Here is a 14,456-nt window from a genome sequence, read left to right as displayed (position 1 = left end):
CGCGCACGACTGATTGTCATGCGCACGCCACCTGCTGGTGTAATGTCATAAAATAATTTTTTTTTCTTTCTTTTTTTTTAAATTTGGCTCATGGAGCGCTTGCGAATTGTTGATCAGCCACAAAATCTTGAGGCTAACGGAGTGAGAACAGTCCCTGGTTGTCGTATTCTTTACAAACATAAGAATGAGGAAGAATGGACGTCTTTTTTTCTGTCATGGGGTTCCTAACATACGCTTTGTCATTCCTTGGTTAAACATAAGTAGTTATGCTCCCGAAAGTGGATACTCCAGAACTAGCATTGTAGTTTCGATCAATTAGCTTGTGTAACACTATCTATAAATGTATCGCCAAGTGCATGGTTAACCGAATGAAGACCTTACTCCCAAGCCTCATTACGGAATATCAACATGCTTTTGTTTCGGGAAGATACGTGGAGGATAATATCCTCCTTAGTCATGAACTCTTACATCTCCTTAACTCTAACAAGGGTAAGGTGGATAAGGTGGCTATCAAAATTAACATGTCGAAGGCTTATGACAAGGTGAACTGGTTATTTTTTCTAAAGGTTCTACGAGCCCATGGATTCCCAATACTGTGGAATCCAATGGATTTTTAATGCATCTCAACAGTATCTTACAAAATGCTTGTGAATGGTTAAGCTTCGAAGTCCTTTATTCCGATTTGTGGGCTTCGATAGGGGGACCCTTTATCTAAATACCTTGTTCTGTTCTGTATGGATATCCTATCAAGAATACTTTTGATGGTAGAGAATATTTCCCCGATTAAGGGTTTAAAGGTTACTCAGAGATACCCTTTGATCTCCCATTTATTTTCTGCTGACAATGCTTTGATTTTTTTACAAGTGACGAATGAGTCTTGTGCAGCATTGGTCGACATTTTTGCTAGGTTTCACGAAATCTCAGGGCAATAATTGAACTGAAGTAAATCGTATGATAAATTAGTAGTTTGGTTTCTTAAGGCAATGCGAAGGGGTACAAGAAAATCCTCAAAATTAGCCAGTTTTCAATCATGGAAAAACATTTAATTAGGTGCTCCGGTGGACTCACTACCGATCAAGAGTTCGAGCTTCCACTATCTTGTAGATAAAGTCTCAAAAAGGTAGCAGCTTGGGGATCGTTGCGGATCTCACAATCAACAAAGTTAATTTTGATCAATTCAATACTTATTACTATATCTTCACATATGATGAAGTGCTTCAAATTTTCCGCAAAATTCATGTTCATCTTCAAGATGAACAACATTTGTTAATCTTGGGGGTAAATATGGTATTTACTTACGTGGCAAGGCCCAGATACGTACTTTCCTATTTGTCTACGTGGTATTTTTGCCAAGTTGGCGAGGTACAATTGGCATTCTTCCTAAACGGCGTCAGTGATAACATCCTTAACGACGTTAGGGTCTTTCATGTCTGATTTTGAATTGGATCTGGGGTTTGTTTCAACTAATTCTCAATGCTGCAGCGTTCAATAATTCGATTTTCTCTTATCAATCAATTCTCAATCCACACAGTAGCTACATGCTACATCTGGTACCTGCGCAAAATCTTCGGTCCATTTCTGTGTCAACTGCAAAGTGAGTAGTTCACTTCTTTAAATCTGTTCAATTAGTTGCAAATTAATAGCAATGTATGTATTGTAATTCGAATTGCCGTTCTTAATGTTGTGTTTACTTGAAACTATGCATTAATTGGATTACAATAGCAAGGTTAGTTGCTTTCACGATATTAATGTCAGAGCTTGTGTGAATTTCCTCGCCAATAGGAAGATGGTTCTTTTGATTAAAAAAAAAAAAAAAAAAAAAACAAAGTTGACGGCAATTAATTAAAATAACGGAGCTTCACTAACGGCTTAACGGCGTTGATTGGCCACGTGTCCTGTTGAATGACTACGCAACCTATGTGGAACAACCACTGTTCTCTTTATTTACAATATGCCCCTATGATAAACAATCTTGTTTATCTTGAGGATGAATGGGGGTCAGCAATTATATCCAAATTCTGGTGGGCCAATGGTGGTGAGAAAGGTATGCACTGGGTACGAAAAGAAGTTCTTCAACTCCCAAAAGGAATGGGGGGCTGGGGATACGATCAATGGCTCTTTTAAGTGATATGTTTTACTTTTTAAATAGGTTTCTCACATGTATTGTAACCCCCAGCTGCTAGTTTTGCGGGCTTACACCCCTAACCACTTTTGCTCTTTATGTGTGTGGCAACCAGTGACTTCTATACGGGGTAATGCTCTATAGGGGAAACGTGGCCTACACAGAGTGGCCAACATTTTTATCCCAGGTTTTGCATGGAAAGTGGGGAATGGAGAAGATGTTAAGTATGCGAGTATGCGATTGGTTAATGGCTCGGTTCCCTTATTAAAATCTACTCAACTACTAAGAGGAGTAGGGCAAGGACGGGTTAACGACTTAATTCTACCAATACCACATCGACATTGGAACGTGGATTTGGTTCGAGAAAGATTTGAGTGGGAGTCTGTAAAGGATATTCTTTCTATGGAATTGCCGCCAACAGATGAGAAATACTTCTTATACTGGCACAAGACTACTATGGACTTTACATAGTCAAAACGGGATATGCTTTCCTTTTGCAGGCTTATGGTCAAGGTATTTTATAGACCAATAAAAGAGATTTCTTTAGGTTAATTTGGAAGCTTGACATTCCCCAAAATGGAGTTTGTTTCTCTAGAAGATCATTATGAATGGTTTGGTGGTAAAGGCCGATCTGCATCATAGGGGGGTGCCAGTAGCGGAGGATTGTGACTTTAGTGATGACTTGGTCGAAGATGCTAATCATCTTTTCAGAATGTAGATATGCTTGGAAGAATTGTTCCTTGAATATCAGCTCAGAACTTGATGAATATACTCCTTTAGGACTCTAGGTTCTGAACTTTATCTTGCCCTTTTATGGCGAGGATGGCCTATCTAGTACACGAATACATTGTTTAATTTATGTGCTATAGGGCTTGTGGGTGATAAGAAACGGAAGGGTCTTTAGAGGAGAACCTGGATTCTTGGTGACCCTTCATAAAAAGTTTGAGAATTTTCAGATTGAGTTAACTACCTTCCTAAAACCTGATCTAAAGGGTCGAGGCACTCTACATAGTACTAGTGGCCCAAATGGACCACCGCCGGGCTTTCAAAAGGTTGACATAGGAAAGGAAGTTATGCAACATAACATTCGTACTGCGATGAATCAGGAAGGTATAATGCTTACAGATGGGTCATGGAAAAAGCAAACTGGGAATGCAGGAATGGTGTGGGTTTCAACAACTGATGGTTTGACTTTTAGGAAAAGGGGGTGGGGATTTTTGTGAAACTTCTTTAGTGTTGCATGCAGAATTACTTGCTTGCTTGGGTGGTCTTAAATGGGCGAAGGAAGCAGGTCATCAAAGGGTAATTATCTACACTGACTTGGCTAATGTTATACAACTTCTTAAAAAACAGGGCGATAGCCAAATCCAGTTCTTATGGTTAGCTAAGGAGTTCAAAAGAATAGGTGCTATGTTCCAAACATGTGTGGCGTGGAAAGTAGGAAGAGACCAGGTATACGTGGCTCATGATGTAGCTAATAGGTGTAGATTGAACTTTACTCAATTTAGTGTTGTATATATATATATATATATATATATATATATATATATATATATATATATATATATATATATATATATATATATATATATAAATATTTGATTTTAAAATAGTATGATTCGAGACGAATCTAACAAGATCCTACATTATTATATTTTTCTTACGTATAAATCATCAAAGCTAGTCAAAACGAACTATATAAATAGTGTAAAAGTCAAACTGTTGCAAGTCTAAAGAAACGAAGAAGTATATTACAATTATTTGTTAAGTCTTAGTTTTGCTTTAGTTTTTTCAGTTTACATATCTAATTAAGTATACATTTTTTTTTTAATTTTATAATCAGTAAGTGATAATATAATTGGAAGTAGTGATGTTGTTGAAAGTCATGTAAATTGCAAAAAAAGACCTAAATCAAGTTGAAGGGAACAAAAAGTCAAAATCCTATATAATAAGGTATTATGCTAGATTTTTATTTTTGTTTTATATAATGTATTATGCTTAATATTGTTATATTTGTTGATTTTACGAAAAGCATTGCTCATTTTCAATATATTTATGGTTTTGATTTGTGTTGTGTATGGTAACCTGTCAAAAAAAAAAAAAAGTTGTATGGTTAACATTAATTTGTAATTCTTATATATTGGTGGTTGTGTTGTATTAATTTTTCTCAGTTTTTGTAAACAAGCACAAGGAAAATCTATTTGGTTATTTTGTTATTATTTTTAGGGAAATTTTCATTAGTAACACTATACTTTTTAATTTTCTCAGTGGTGAATTGCAAAAAAACTTATTATAGTTGGTAAACCTAAATTGTTTTATATTAAGCCAACTATAACATTAATGATAAATTTAACTATACATTTAACTATAGTTAAGTTTTTTTTTATATACATTTATTTTAGATTTACTTTTTTTATTAAAAAAATAACCTAATAGCTAGCCACCTCACCGCCACCCCCACCCGCACCTACCCCTATAGTTGTTGGTGTGGTGTCCTCACCCACCCCCTGGCGCTGCCCGACCTCTCCCAACCCTAGTCGGTGACATCTTCCCCCGCCCAACCTCCTCTCTTTCCCCATCCCAACGCCTCCCATTTCCCCCACCCAATGCCCCACCGTCGACCCGCTAACCACCACAAAATTTCCCCCCTTCCCCGACGACCCCCCTCCCCTGTTCGCTAGCCCAAGTACACAAAATTTCACCAAAAACACAAAAAAAAAACCCAAACCTATTTTGGGTTTTGAGACTAAACCCAGAAAACGGGTTTGGGTTTTCAGGAATTTTTGGGCGAGGTTTAAGGTTTCAGGCCGCGTGAAAAGTGAAAGGAAGTCGTCGAGAAAGGGGGCCGATTTTCGAGGTGATTAGTGGTCGGCGGTGGGGTGTTAGGAGGGAAATGGGAGGTGTCGAGATAAGGGAAAGAGACAAGGTGGGGCAGGGGAGGCTGGTGTCGCCGACCGAGGGTAGGGGAGGTCGGGCGTCGCCGTCCGAGGCCTAGCCGCCAGCCCCGTTCCTGGAAATTTATAGGCCCTAGGCATAATGTAAGAAAAGGGCCCTTTACGTAACAAATTTTTTAACACACAGTAGCTTTACATATAATACAATGAAAATAACTTATATTATTTGAATAGTAAGTCTCCATACACAATATTGGAGTAATAACTTAGAATAATATTTAGGTAATTGAAATAAATATGAAACGGTGTAATTAAAAAGATTAATATTTTGGAGAAAATACTCATAGAAACCGGAAGATTAGAAGAAGAAGTGAAGAGGTTATATTGCATTGTTATCTCCACCTAATTGACATCTAAGTAATTTAATGTTAGTGGCTAACTAAATCCAGTAATTATCTTTTTAAAAAGTAGCTTTTTTTTAACGAGTAAGAAATACAGAGTAAAATTCTACAGCTACGCATACTGATTTTTTTTTTTAATTTTTGGGCCCCTTTCAGGCGTGGGCCCTAGGCAGTCACACTCGAGGCCTACCCCTCCAGATCGGCCCTGCTGGCCGTCGGCAGGGAAAGGGGCTCCTGGTGGCTAGGTTGGGTGGGAGAGGGTTTTGGTTTTTTTTTTTTTTTTAAAAAAAAAAAATTTTTATAATAATTTAATTATTAAAAAAATAACTATATTTAAGGATTTTTATTAAAATAACACTTATCAATGGTAATCAACAATTTGGGTTTTTACCAAAGATAATAAGATTTTTCTCAATTCACCACTGAGAAAATTAAAAAGTATAGTATTACCAATAAGAATTTTCCTTTTTTCTAAATGTAGAAATAAGCATATAATGAATTTATAAAGCTTAGTTAGTATATAGTTAAGGTGGGTATTGGTTAATGGCTATAGATCCCATGGAGTGAAGGTGATTGTTAAACTATATAAACGCATCTATTCTTATTACAAACTATAAAACTTTCTTATCACATAGGATTCATGTATAACAACAGCATATGTGAAACCTACTAACCCAATCACTTGGTTGAACTAACGGCTAAATGATGAAGAGATAAAGTATGATAGATGATAAGCAAATTGGGTGCACTAATTAGGGATGTTTGGTCATTTCAATGATTTCACAACCATTATAGTCATGCTTAAGCCCTGTTCTTTAGAGCTGCTCTGCTATGCTCTGCTCTACTCTACCCAGAAGCTCAAAAGAACAGGGCCTTAGCTTGTTTAGAAACTTCTAGAGTTCTGGTGCATGTTTATGGTCAAAATAGGTTGTTATTTGTAGTCCTAATATTCAAAGATTTCTATTTGTTCAGTTTTTCATAAAATACTTTGGATGTTATAGGGAATATTTCCAGCATCCCACACTTGAGCCCCACTGTAATCATACACTTACGCATGGTGGTGTCCAAAGGGAAGGAAGCTAGAGTAAAAGAGTCGCCAACAAGTTTTAGGAACTTGTAAACCGTTCACAGGGTGAAGGTTACACCCCTTAACGATCTAGGATATCGTTAACTCCAATAGATCTGGAACCATGACTGGAAGTTCGGGGATGAAGGTACAAATCCAACCTAAAAGAGATTGAACGTGTCCTAAAAATAGGCCTCTACTTTATTCTTCTCGTATTCATGTGCACTTTCTGACAAACATACAACCAATAGGTTAACCCTAAACCTGTTTAATCTATGTTGGTTGAATTTAATGCATCAACAAATCTATTATTGGTGATCACTTGAATTATAATCATATTAGCCTAAACAAGATTATTAATTATCTTATTAAGCGTGATTACAAGTATAAATTCCCTTTAAACATGCATAAAAGGCGTGATCAAGCAATAACAATAATAATATATAATATCAAGCAACATAATAACAATCATCATAATAATAATAATATTCTCAATATCAAAGCATAATATTAATAGCAAGATCCTAGGCATGATACTAACAAGATTAATAACAAAACCTAGCATGTCACTAAGCATTAAAGATCAAAGCTTTAACCCTAATATGATACTAACATGATATTAAGAAAGAAATATGAAGCATCATAACAATCATACATGACATTACAAATCTTAATTAACCCCAAACATGATACTAGGAATCATAAAGACATCCTTCAATAATTAAAGCATGATTCTAAATCAAAAAAATAATAAAGCAATTAAATTACTTACTTGGATGCCTCGTACCTCTTTCTAATAAAAAATATACACACGTTAGTAACTTCGAGAAAATAATAAATAAAACAATTAAATAAAATAATTGAAATAGGGATTTGGGACCAAACCCTCAAAAATATCAAACCTTTCACGTCTAGGGCGAAGGCAACTTTGAACTTGGCTAGATGTGTCTAGAACTAATGTAAGAGGAATTTTGTAAAAGGGAAGGTTTAGAAAAAGAATAGAGAGAGGAAGCTTCTAGCTTTTAGAGAGAGAATAGAGAGAGATGATGGTTTTGAATGTTGAAAAACGGGGAGATACGACCCCTATTTATAGAAAAATAGCACGGGATCAAAGAAAATCATATTCGGAATAAAATACCTTTTGTCGCAAACGACAGGAATCAGCGCCAGACGACAAACTCGTCGCCAAACAACGAAGGCCAACACCAGGCGACGAAAGTCAGCGTCTGGCGATGACTTTGTCGTCTCGCGCTGGTTTAAAAGTCAATGCGCTTTTCCACGCGTAATTACCTTTAAAACCAGTTAAAAGTAAATACGCGTCTAAGCACATTTAAAATCAGATTTAATATTTTATTCTAAATAAAACCTCTTTTAAAAAATATAATTATCAATCCTAACTTAATTAGAACTAAAGAAAACCTTCTAGATATTCCTAGAAGACTAAAATCAATCCTAATCACTTAAGGAATAATAATTAATAGGCCCTCCTCTAGATCATTGGGCCACTTTGAAAATCATTGGGCCTTTAATTTAATCCATAAGTTCCTCATAAGTCATCGGAATCGGGCTTATAATATATCGTTGGAAAGCTCTTTTCAAGCCCAATCCAACTACACTATTATTGGACCTTCATCATGGACCAAGCTAAATTAGACTGGCTATTTTTATATAAATAGAGTAAGAAAAGAAATATTTTTGAAAACAGAAAGAGAAATATTTTAATAAAAACATCCTCATCACTAGACTTTCCAAACTTTCACTCGTCATCTTGTTGTTTTGATGTTGTGGTCGTGCTTTGCCGCTATTGATGTTCACTCGTCTCTGAACAAAAGAGCTTATTTTTGAGGAATGTTCACTCGTCTCTGAACAATGGAGCTTGAAAGGAATGTTCACTCGTCAAAGAGCTTCGAATAATATGCCCACGCGTCTCTGAGCAAAAGAGCTTTGATAGGATGCCCACGCGTCTCTGAGCAAAAGAGCTTGATAGGATGTCCACGCGTCTCTGAACAAAAGATCTTGAAAGGAATGTCCACGCGTCTCTGAACAAAAGAGCTTGAAAGGAATGTCCACGCGTCTCTGAACAAAAGAGCTTGAAAGGAATGTCCACGCGTCTCTGAACAAAAGAGCTGGAAAGGAATGTCCACGCGTCTCTGATTAAAAGAGCTTGAAAGTTCATGCGTCTCTGAACATAAGAGCTTTGATAGGATGCCCACGCGTCTCTAAGCAAAAGAGCTTTATGATACTTGAATGTTTGTTGAGATCGTTCGGTTTGCTGCGAACAGGAGCTTTGCTGATTGTATCTTGTAAAAATCAAAAGATTGCCAAAAGACTTTGCTGGTGTTTTTCTTAGGGTTGACCTAAGGTGATTGACTGACTTGAAGTTGACTTGATGTGTTTTGACACGACATGAGTCAATGTGCATGACTCGCGTGTGCATGTGCTTGAATCAAAATGCTAAAAAGCAAAAAATTTCCGTCATTTTTGTGGAGGGTACCGACTTTCTCCTAAAAAAGAAAGACGCAAAAGAGAATCGAAGCAAGTTTTTGAGGTGCATGTTGAATGAGCTTAGTCGAATGCATGTATTAATGTTGTATCTCATAGTGCAAAGGATTAGTTCATCCTAGGCTATCTCGATTGTTGACTCGATGATGCAAGTATTTAGGTAACTTAGGCACGGAGGCTAAGCACTTCATACTTTGTGATGCAATGATGAGTGATTTTGATATGAGTGATGAAGGACTCTAAGATGACGAGGCATGCTTCAACGTCGTGTTGAGATTTCATGACAAAAGGTTCCTAAGGAGAGGATTATTTGTCTATATATCTGTGATGTGTGTGAAAATGACACTAAAGCTAGGCTGCAAAGGCTAACTGTATGGAAAAATATATTTTAAGAAGAGTCAAATGATGGTGACTCTTAGGCTAGGTAAGCTAATAATGTAGGGATCAAGCCCCCAAGTCTAGCTCTAAATGGATAGGGATAAGCACAGGAGATCCCTTGATACGATCATGCATGAATGTGTATATGAATGTATTTTATTACGGCCGCACCTCGATGTGAGGTTGCCTACGTACGTTAGGAATCAGGCCGAACGTAGCTCTAGCCGAACCTCGCACAAGTATGTGTATACCTCAAAGAGGTCTTTGAAGGTTTGTAACGTGGTTAGGCCAAAGGCTGAAGAAGAAAGGGATAAAGGCTCAAGACCCTAGATAAGCCCCCTAGGTGTGCAACCTTGCTTTTGAATCTTTGTATTATTATGCTTGAGGTTTCTCACTTTTGAGCTCTTTCTTTTTTTTTATTTTTGCTCTCTTTTTTTTCTTTTTTTTTTTTTGCTTTTGCATTTTTTTATTTTGAACCTTTTTTTATAAGTGTGGGCAATCCCGATCATGCGGTCTATCACTCACTTGACATTCATGTTTCTCAGACACGGTACAGAGTACTCGATAAGAGACGCAATCTGAGACGTGTTCATATCAAAGACATGTTCATGTCAAAGACATTGGAACACTTTCCCTTTTGTACACTTTTATTGTTTTTGCTATTTTAATCTTTTGATTCACTCAAGCTTTTGTTCTTTGAAAATTGCATAAGTTACACACCATCTCATCCCAAGGTTAGGTAGATGTGGGTTGAGGAAAAAAAGGTATATCATTAGACGAAGCTCAAAGTGGTTTATCAAGAAAAGATTGTATATTTGAAGGGTGAAAGGTATAACATGGCTACAAGAGGCGCCTTTAATCATGGGTATACCTTGTGCTTAGTTCGAAATGGATTTTTTTTTTTTTTGGGCAATGCAATGCAATGATCATATGCAAGGAAATAAATGCTCATTTTATTAAAGGGAGAAAAGAAACATAAAAATCTAAGGAAAAAGGTGCCTATTGCTAGACTTATTGGGGAAAGGAAAAATGAAAAAAGAAAAAGAGGTCACGAAATCTTATCACTGAAGCTCGCCTCGTGTCTTATGCTTTATCATCACTCGGACTTCTTGTCATTTAGAGGTATGGGAAGCTTGTTATTGTCAATTAGATGTTGGATGACTTCTTTTAGCTTCCAACAGCTCTTAGTAGTACGAGCCCTACCTTGATGGTATTTGCAGTGTGCATCTGGATTCCAACTAGGTAACCTCTTCTTAGGTGCGGGATCTTGAATAGGTCCAATGGGAGTTATGAGACCTTTAGCATGAAGGCGATCGAATGCTGTGTCATAACTTATGCCAATAGGTGTAAAGGTTCTCTTATGCTCTCGTTTGTTCATGGCAAGGACCTCATCCAAGTTAAACGTGCTAACGTTGTTTGAGTGGGTAGTTTTGGATGAAAAAGGGTTGTCGTTCTTCTTTCCTTTCCAGCCACTGTTATTATTTTTACTATTCTTGGCCTTCCTGTTGCTAAGAGGAACATTAAGGTGACATGAATCAATGAGGTCTTGAATGCGATCCTTGAGGGTAAAACACTTTTCGGTGATGTGACCATTGCCTCTGTGATATTTACAATAAGAGTTTGGATCCCAATTGGGAGATCGTTTCTCAGGTGGTGGGTCTTAACTGGGGCCAACGGGATGAATGAGACCTTGATCATGAAGATAGTCAATAGCTTCATCATAAGTCATTCTTATTGGTGTGTATTCTTCAATGGTCCGTTTTGCTCGTGGCTTAGGAGCATTGAGTTCTTCATTAAATCCCTGGTGGGAATTTTGTTCGATAATCATCATCCGATTTACTAGTCCTTCTACCACATTCAAGAGCATGGCAATGAAATCTTGCAGTTTTCGAACGTCTTCTTTTAGACTTGACAAATTTTCCCCGGTATTGTCTAAGAAAATTCTTTCATCCTCCTCAATCATGGCCACTTCATCAATAGAGGTTATATAAGCTATCTCGATCATGGGCTCACCTACAGGTGTGATAAGGAGTGAAGGATCGAAGGATGTTTGATCTTCTGCGCTGGCTAGAATCTCGGAAGTTTTATTGTCATCGATCAGGTCTTGAATAGCTTCTTTGAGTTTCCAACACTCCTCAGTGTCGTGACCCTTTCCTTGATGATACTTGCAGTGTTTATTAGGATCCCACTTAGGTCGCCTTGCTTCTGAAACTAGGTCTTTGATAGGTCCTATGGGCATGACTAGTCCTTTGTGGTGTAGCTTTTCGAAAGCTGTTTCATAACTTATACCAAGCGGAGTGAACACTCTTTTCGACCTTTGGATTCGTGGTTTAGAGGTAATCGTAGCATGTACTTCGTTAATGGGAGAGGAAGAAGAAGGATAATCGTTCTTCTTTCCTCTTGCACTATTATCTTTCAGAAGGTCATCTTCAATGTCAATGCCTATATTATACACAACCTTGAAAGTATTCAAGTTGTATTGGTATTTTAAGTGCTTTGCATATTTTTCTTGAAGGTTCTTGATGAACATCCTTACAGACTCTTTTTCGGTAGGAACCTTAACCATATTAGCATAATTTTCCCTCCATTTGTTGAAGAAAGAAGTGAACCCTTCGTTTTCTTTTTGTTTTAACATCTTAAGTTGTTTGTGGTCAGTTTTGTCTTGGATGTTGCACTTATATCTATCTACGAAAGCGTTTGTTATGGAATCCCAAGAAGAGGTTTTCTCTTTTCCAAGAGAAAAGAACCACTGTTGACAAACGGTTTCTAAAGTTAGTGAGAACAAAGAATGAAAAATCTTCCTATCAATCCCCTTAATATTCATTATAGTTTCAAAGGCCCTTAAGTGAAAGTAAGGATTGTCAGTTGGCTTAAACTTAGGGATGTCACTGGCATTGAACTTCTGCGGAAGAATCTCCTTGTCCACTGAGACTCCTTGTGAGCTAATACCCTGAAATCTATAGTCACTTGATATTTTGCTCAACCTTTCTTGCATGAGCTCCATTCGTTGTTGCCTCGCAGGGTCATTGACTTGAAGAGCTATACTCTTCATTAATTCAGTTAGGTTGGCCACATCCTTCTTGAGTTCATTAACTTCTTCCTGAGATGCCATTATCTTCTTAGCCTTTCTTTTCAGACTAATTGGTTTGTCAAAAAGGAGTACTTGAACGAAGGTGGTGTCCTTAATAAATCGCCCTTCTCTCCTTGACCAAGTGTTGTGGAAAGGGAAGTTAAGGGTAAGTTTTTCATTTTTGACTCAAGCTCTATTCAACACACGATGGACGAGAAGGGATTATGAAATAAAGGGGAGAATAATAGGTATGGATAAAGTATGATAGAAGAATTTTAGGAATAAAGTGAACCCCCAACTCAAATGACGGAAAAGACGACTCATACGAGACTCCCTAGACATGGTCAAGACGTGACATATTAGGTTTGTGCTTTAATAGTGAATTTTAGTGACATACTTTGACTCTTGTGTGAGACCATGGGACTATGTGCCTAGACTTAATTAAGGGCTGAACATGATTATTTCCATTAATAAATCGATTAAACCGTTTTAGCCAATTGATTAAACTGACACATTGTGAAGACTCGAACAAAATTACAAGCTGTCGTCATATGACAGTACCGTCGCCAGACGCTGGAAGCCAAAGCCAGACAACGATATCATTGCCTGGCGCCGGACACTAGCTTATGGCGCCATAGTCCAAATCTTTGCGCCGTTATGGAACATCGACCTGGGACTGTTTCCAATATTTTACTCTAAAGGGATTAGCCTAAAAGTCGTACTAAGTCAAGTTTGATCAATTTATTAGACTTTAATCATTAATTAATTAATTAATTAAATCAGCAAAGTCCTTTTAGTCATTATTTTATTTATTTAACTCATACACAAGTCAAACAAATGGTTAGGAAAAACACATAGATTATGCACAGCAAATAATGCGCAAGTAGTCATATAGTCACAATATGATGCAATGAGTTTGCAACCTAACCATGGCTCTAGTTCTCTAAAGCTCAGGATATGGGTTAGTCAAAGAGGGTCCATGGTTATGAATCCGGATGCATCGCGCGGAAGCCTTACCTTTGGAAGGGTTGGCGCGTGTGGATGGGACCCCGCGAGTTAAACTCGCTTCCATGGTTTGGTGAATTCAACGATCTCGGATGTACCCTTCGTTGCCAGGAGCGTTCGATTGGGTAGATGGAGCATGAATTCCCTGAGGGTTATGTCCATATGTAGAACACATATGGGTTTTAGAAAATAGGAAAAAAACTCAATCAGGAAGTAAAACCGAGCAAACAGTATTAGAAAACTAGTCGAAACAAGAAGGTAGATTTCTGGCTCGGTAGTGGAAGAATTTGGCGCGAGAAAATAGCGTCGTCGCCAAACGCTGGCACTGTCGCCAAGCGACAGCGCCGTCGTTAAGCGCCGACGCTGTTTTCTCAGCGCTAATTCCTACATGCCTCGGCAGGTTTCTGTTCTTGAATTTTCCAGTTTTTTCGTAGCATTATTTCAGTTTTAGTTGTGAAAGATATTTCCCTAGATTCCTACGTGTAAAAATCCTATGTTTTTGACTCATTACGGATGGTCTTTCCAATGAGAACCTTTTTATGCATATGCCACAATGTTAATCAAAATTACGCACATGAAATACTTAGAACTTTTCGAGTCTCATCCACTCATTCTAAATAATTGCCAAAATAAATTTCAGGAATTAAAATAGAAATCCTCCCCAGTGGAGTCGCCAAAAAACTGTAGGGAATATTTCAAGCATCCCACACTTGAGCCCCACTGTAATCATACACTTACGCATGGTGGCGTCCAAAGGGAAGGAAGCTAGAGTAAAAGAGTCGCCAACAAGTTTCAGGAACTTGTAAACCGTTCACAGGGTGAAGGTTACACCCCTTAATGATCTAGGAGATCGTTAACTCCAATAGGTCTAGAACCATGACTGGAAGTTCGGGGATGAAGGTACAAATCCAACCTAAAAGAGATTGAACTTGTCCTAAAAATAGGCCTCTACTTTATTCTTCTCGTATTCATGTGCACTTTCTGACTAACATACAACCAATAGGTTAACCCTAAACCT

This window comes from Chenopodium album, chromosome 15 (genome assembly GCF_948465745.1).
Source record: "Chenopodium album chromosome 15, dcCheAlbu1.1, whole genome shotgun sequence".
Classification (NCBI taxonomy): Eukaryota; Viridiplantae; Streptophyta; class Magnoliopsida; order Caryophyllales; family Amaranthaceae; genus Chenopodium; species Chenopodium album.
This window is presented reverse-complemented; position numbering follows the sequence as displayed.